The following is a 6,114-nucleotide window of genomic DNA, read 5'->3' on the forward strand; positions in this document are numbered from 1 at the left end:
TAGCGTAGAGGGTTTTCCCAACAAGAAAATTTAGTGTATGCACACATAGGTTTTTGGCTAGTAACGCTCATTCATGAGATATACTCTTCACAAAGCCAGCAACGGAGTTGTCAAAAGGAAAAAGAAAGAAAGAAAAACGATAGGATAAACCAAGACAGAGAAGAGATATATAATGAATGAATGCATGTTATGCATGAAGTCGAGCCAAAAAAAGTGTAAGGAACAAAATAAAACAAATATGTTCGAACCCGGGATCGAACCGGGGACCTCGTCGGATCAAAGGCTCGAAGATGTGAGCAACGCGTGATAACCACTACACTATTCGAACACAATTCCTGGGCTTAATTTTGGGTATGTCATATATATTTGTGCGGCGTGGCTGGTGCGGAAAAGCTTGTCTGGACCCATAGCCAGGCTAGGAGCTTCCACGCCCCCAATGAAAGCTACGGGTGACAGGCTCGCTGTGGAAGGATGGTTTGATATCATTTCTCTTCACAAGATATGGCGAGAAGTGCGACACAGATGATGAGATCTCTCACGGACGTCCCTTGAATCAAAGCCCTTCATGTAAGTACAAACAACGAATCAACTCCGCCACCAAATGTTTGATCAATGTGTCGAGTTTTGGTTAGTATCCCACCCTCCGACATCCGCCCGCTCGTGGCTTCCTGAACATACCGGCCCAACAGTAAAATAGATGGGGTCATCCGTGGATGGTTTCTTGGGCTTCTGGACGCTTTGCTCATCTGTACGTACAGATTACGATATCTCTCGAGTGGCTGCCACAGAATACCAGACAAAACACAGGGCGCGAGATACAATACAAGATATACTCAAATGACCCTCCAAGTCATGCCAGAATCCCCGTTCTTTACGTACATCGAGAGACTGAATGGCGAGCATGCGGGCCTAGAAATACCCACTGTCCCAATCCTGCATGACCCAGCTGCGGTCCGACTCGAGGAGGATGGCATCGAGGGCCATCTCGTCGCCACCGAACCCGTCGTTACCTCCCATATCTATCCCGAAAAAACCCCCGCCATTGCTGCCGTTGGCGGAATGATACACGGAGTTGCGCTCGAGAGGATCCCCTGTCGGTGTCGCCGCAAGGGGGATTCTTGTGTAACTGCTCCCGCCTCCGCCGTGGTTCTCTATGGTTGAGCTCGAGAAGTCGCTATGGTGCTCGTGCTCGTGATCCTGTAAGTGGCTGTGGCCGTGCTGTCGATGGTGCTGATTCTGGTGCTGGAGTTGCGCACGGCGAATCTCGGTATGACTTCTGGGAATCCCTGGAGTAGCTGAGCCCTTGTGACTATGACTGTGACTGTGACTGTGGCTTGTTGCGGACGACGGAACTCCGCCATGGGGCTCGTGAATAATGTCCACTTGCGCAGCTGAACTTGTACGAACATACGACCTGTGACTTCGAGCCGTGACCTCCACGGTACTATTTAATCTCCTCTGCGCCTCCTTGTCTGTCAGAGCGGCCTCGTCCAGGTCGTTGTTCGAGTGCAAATATGTCGACGGGTACCGCCCTAGGTGGTCAGATGAGAAGTGACTCTCACGTTGTTTGGGGAGAGGTTTTCTGTGCTCTGCAGAGTCGAGGTCGTAACTGCTCGTCGCTTCAGGGACAGCCGTGGCAGTCGTGGGTGGTGGAAGCATCGTCAACGCGGAGTGGTCGATGCCATTCGAGTCGGGCTCTTGACCGCTTCCGTGCCTCTCTCCGTCCATATCGATGGCACGTATTTCATCACACTCTCCCCACATGGGTACGGTCGAAGGTGACAGTTGGAAGGTGTCGCTTGGGTAATACGTTCTCTCACATCCCTGGTCGGTCCGATTGATTCCTCTCTCCGTCGATGCGATACTATCAGCATCGGCGACATCAGCGGCATTGCCCACATTCGATGATGAAGAAGAGGAAGAAACCGCAGCAGCAACAGCCGTGCCGGTTCTGTGAGGCAGGGAATCGCGGTCTACGCTCCTGACGGCCTTTTGTGCCGGAGGAACGAAGCTCGGAGACGTCAGCCGGACGACAAGGTCGCACTTTGGGCACAAATCCACACCGAGCCGTTCAAAGAGCGACAGCTGGTCAGTGAGACTGGAGTCCCTGTGGTTCTGCCCGAGCAGGGCCATGTTTCGCTTGGACGCGAACGACCCCGTTGCACTGCTGCGGTTCATCGCCGACAACAGCTTATTGAGCGATCCTAGGTGACGATGAGCCGAGTGCCAGGTCTTGCTCATCTCCAGCAGGGAGTACCGGATCATCTTGAATTCCCTCTTGGACGCTTCTCTCAGAACCGGGATCTTGTGACCTGATATCTGCGGCAGGCCCGCCGTGAAGAGGTAGAAAATGTGGATGGGACTGAGGTACCGGAGCAGGTCGCGGGCCAGGAAGTCCTCAAAGATGCGCGACACACACGACGAGGCCAGGATGGCGGCGACCGAGCAGTTTTGCACCGCCGGACCTGGACCATACAGTATGGAGATGGCTGTGAAATAAGGTATGTGCAATTGCCGGGTCTCGAAATCGAAGTCGCTGGCTCCGTCTAGCTGGAGATCCAACGGCAGCTGGGTCCTCCATCTATACAGGTCTCGGCCGACGCCGACGCAGAGCGATCCAATGTGCCCTCCAGGTAGGGCCGCCTGTCCTAAACGGCCCAGAATACAGCATATGTCGACATAGCTTAGGAAGAGCCGAGCGTGCTTGTTGTCTTCCGGGAAATCATGGAGCGTGGGCCATCGTACGGTACAGTCGTTGAGGTTGATGGAGCGAGGTCGGCCTTGAGAGGCTGATAGAAGCGCGTCGCGGGCCTACCACAGTGTTGGTTAGTCGTCGGTCGCCGGGTTGCAATAGTTGGGGAACAACCACTTACAACCAGTGTCCAGAAAAGCCTTCGACGGAGCTTGTAATCTGGGTTTCTGGGATCCGGCTCTCGATGCAGACCTATCTGGAAGGCCAGTCCGACAGCCAGCCGCAGCCAGGAGACACTGGAATGGATGGAGACAAACTCGGGCCCATTTGGGTTGTACCACTGGAGCAGACACAGGGCGCGGATGACGGTGAGTGGGTTAAGTTCGTGTTCGGCGAAGTACAGCGCTTTGGCTCGGTTGTAGAACTCGCTACAGCTGTTGAACGAGAAGCGCGATGATTGCACGCGGCTCCCCGCTACGAAGAGCGCTTGGGTGAGCAGGAGGGACACAGTATTTTCTCCCTGGTTGCTGTGCCGGGTCTGGACCTCGCAGGCTCCCAGGCCAATGCTTTTGAGCTCCTCCACCTCGATCACAGGCATCCACGGACTGCAATATACGATGAAGCTGCTCACGAGGCTGTCTCTGATGGCCCGGGTGGGGAGATCAAACGCCCTGTACAGGCGCAGAAAGGCGAGGTCAACCTCGGGTCGCGAGTTTGTGGGAGGTGATGTCGGCGCCGACGATTCCATCAACTCGGTTTCTCTTTCGAGGAACTCGATCTCGTTCTCGAGATATACTGGTCGACCTACAACTCCACCCGTGGGCGTGAGTATGGCTTGAGGAGTCGACAAAGCTGCGGCCATTGACGCGGTAGACCTGCGTCTCGCTGTCTGCGGCCACGTCGTCGCATTGTACGAGCTTGGGCTGGATTGGTTGTCGGGATCTCCACATGTTGTGAGTATGGAAGTCGATGGTTCATCGTTTGCATCGTCAACATCATCCCGATCTTCAATCCCAATATCGCTGCGGCTGCCCAAGTCTTGAGCCTGGTAGTTCAGATCGCCGTCGCCATGCTCCAGGCCAGTTGGGTTGGTGTATGACTGAGTTCGACAGGGAGCGGGTCGGCTGACGTTGACTTGGGCAGCAGAAGTATTCTTGGAAGCTGTGCGCCATGCCCGTCGTTGATGCGGCCTGTGATGAGACGAGATTTGAGTCAGATTTCTGGATCCCAACAGCAGATGGATGGCCTTATAAAGAGAAAGAAAAGGTATTGCGGGAGCATCGCACGAAATGCAGGAGAGTAAGAGCTTGCTGTTGGGGATATATTTACAAGCACTTCAAACCCTGCGACTGGCAGTTGGTACAGGGCCCCGAGCCTTGTTCAGCGAGATCGCATCGAACCTGAATGGAAGCAACAGTCATCACCAGTCAGTAATGCGCATTCCCAAAGGACAAGGCTTCCTCGGATGCTGCAGACCTTTCTCCTGTTGCAGATGACGCAGGCTTTCCGGCTTCGAGGCCTCCGCGTCTGGTGCACACGGCCAGGTTGATCCTTTGCGGTCGACATTGCTTCGGCCTCAACTGTTGAACTATTCACCAATTCGCCCGAAGGCTCATCGCCCGAGAATTCGTCGCCCAAGGTAGACTTGGGAGCAGACGAGAACACAGCTGGCCCGGATGGTGTCTCCATGGTGTCTGTCATGCAATTCCCTCGGACTGCCGACTGGATGCCAGACGATGCCGAAGAATGGCGACAACCATGGGTGATTCTGTTTGATCGGTTTTGATTCCTCGATATGGATCCAGTCCAGACTTGAGAAGAATGAATAGAGTCTTGGGGGACGCTAGCCGTTGAACCACAAGACTCTCGCACCATTCGCCGGTTAGTGGCCATTCACTCGCCCGCTGTGCCGCCATGCAGGGCACAGACTAGACAACCCAATGCGGGGCGAATGCGGTAAGGCTGGGCTGGGAAAAGGGACTGCTTGACAGATCTCTCCATATACATCACCCACCATTTACCCCAGACACGGGTCGGGATCCACCAAGTTGGGGCTCGAGCACAAAAAGGGAGGAAAACGGGGGGGTGGCCATCGGCAATGACTGGGTCTCGACCGGTTGAAGATGTTGCAAGTTTTCCCGAATGTCGCAGCTCGATGGCAACTTTCGGGACTTTTTGTCATGGGAGACCGGAGAGAGGCCGCTTGAACTAGCCGAGATGCCGTGAAGTAGCAAAGCTTTGGGGGCAATGAGCAGTGAGCGGTGGGGAATGCCAGAGGTAATCAATTATTTGATGCTATCAGTACTCATGAGAAAGGGAGAAGATGCTTCAACCAAAACCAAGTCTGTCCCTGTAGATGGCAAAGATCGAGACAAACAGCATCGGCTTGTTGGATTGCCCACCGAGACTTGGACTCTGTAGAAACATGACACTGACTCCAGTAACTGGGGACATGAATCCGGGGAGATGTCTGGCCCTCCTTACGCACAAGGAATAGGCAGACAGACCAAGGAGGTCGAGGACATGTCAAGACCAACGAAGCTTTTATCTTGGCCAGTCATTTGGGCGAGAGAGAAGTCAATGTCTTGCTGCAAGTGAATGTCTTTTGTCGTCGATGTAACTCGGTCTATTCTATCGCGGCTCGTCACCTCGAGCATTTTACACTCCCTCTCAGCCGTGCCCCGGCTTCTCTCTCTTTATCTCGAATACTCACCTGCCCTCATGAAGCGATGTATGTACATGTATGTGTACCCAGCGACCTGTCCCATTCAGAGCCTACTCAGCCGCTTCCCCCGATCGTAGTCCTTTGCGCCCATGACCAGCTCGTCCTCCCAGTACCGCGGATTATACGTGATGCCGTTCAGCGGGTTCAGGCGGTGGGCGCGGTTGAACAGGTCCTCGTACACTTTGCCGTCGTGGCGCCCCAGCGCGCTGTCGAGAAGGTAGTCCGGGATCATCCAGGCGTCGACCAGCTTGACGGCGTGCGGACGGATCTGCACCAGGAGGCCCTTGATTTTCTCCGGGATCGCGTCCATCTGGTCGGTGCTGATGGCGCTGGTGCTGAGGACTGGAGGGAAGGGGAGACGGGTTAGTTAGATTTCGTTGTGTTTCAAGTAACTAAACAGGTGTTCAACTACACATAAAATGGGGCCAAAAACTCACATTCGCGCGCTTCGTTGTCCATCGTGTACAGGCAAAAGAGGCGAAACAGGTCATGCAGTACGCTCCTCGACTCGGGTGACATGTCTTTGGTGGTGTTCTCGACGGCGGTGTAGAAGAGGCCCACGACCCTCGCTTGGGATTGTGCTAGGGAATGGATGTGAGCTTCAGTTCAGACAATGCTGAGACAATGCCTGCCTGGGGGGGGGGGGGGGGGGGGGGGGGGGGCGGGGGTTTTTGACCCACCTGGCCCGCGTTTTGTT

The 6,114-nt window shown here is 54.6% G+C and overlaps 1 non-coding gene across 1 annotated transcript; it reads right to left on the reverse strand.

The window, feature by feature from the left end:
* Window positions 1–238: 238 nt before the first annotated feature.
* Window positions 239–329, reverse strand: AYO21_11889. The gene has a single exon. It is a non-coding gene; the product is annotated as a tRNA-Val (tRNA).
* Between the last annotated feature and the right edge of the window lie 5,785 nt (window positions 330–6,114).

Source organism: Fonsecaea monophora, assembly GCF_001642475.1.
Source record: "Fonsecaea monophora strain CBS 269.37 chromosome Unknown Scaff193, whole genome shotgun sequence".
Lineage (NCBI taxonomy): Eukaryota > Fungi > Ascomycota > Eurotiomycetes > Chaetothyriales > Herpotrichiellaceae > Fonsecaea > Fonsecaea monophora.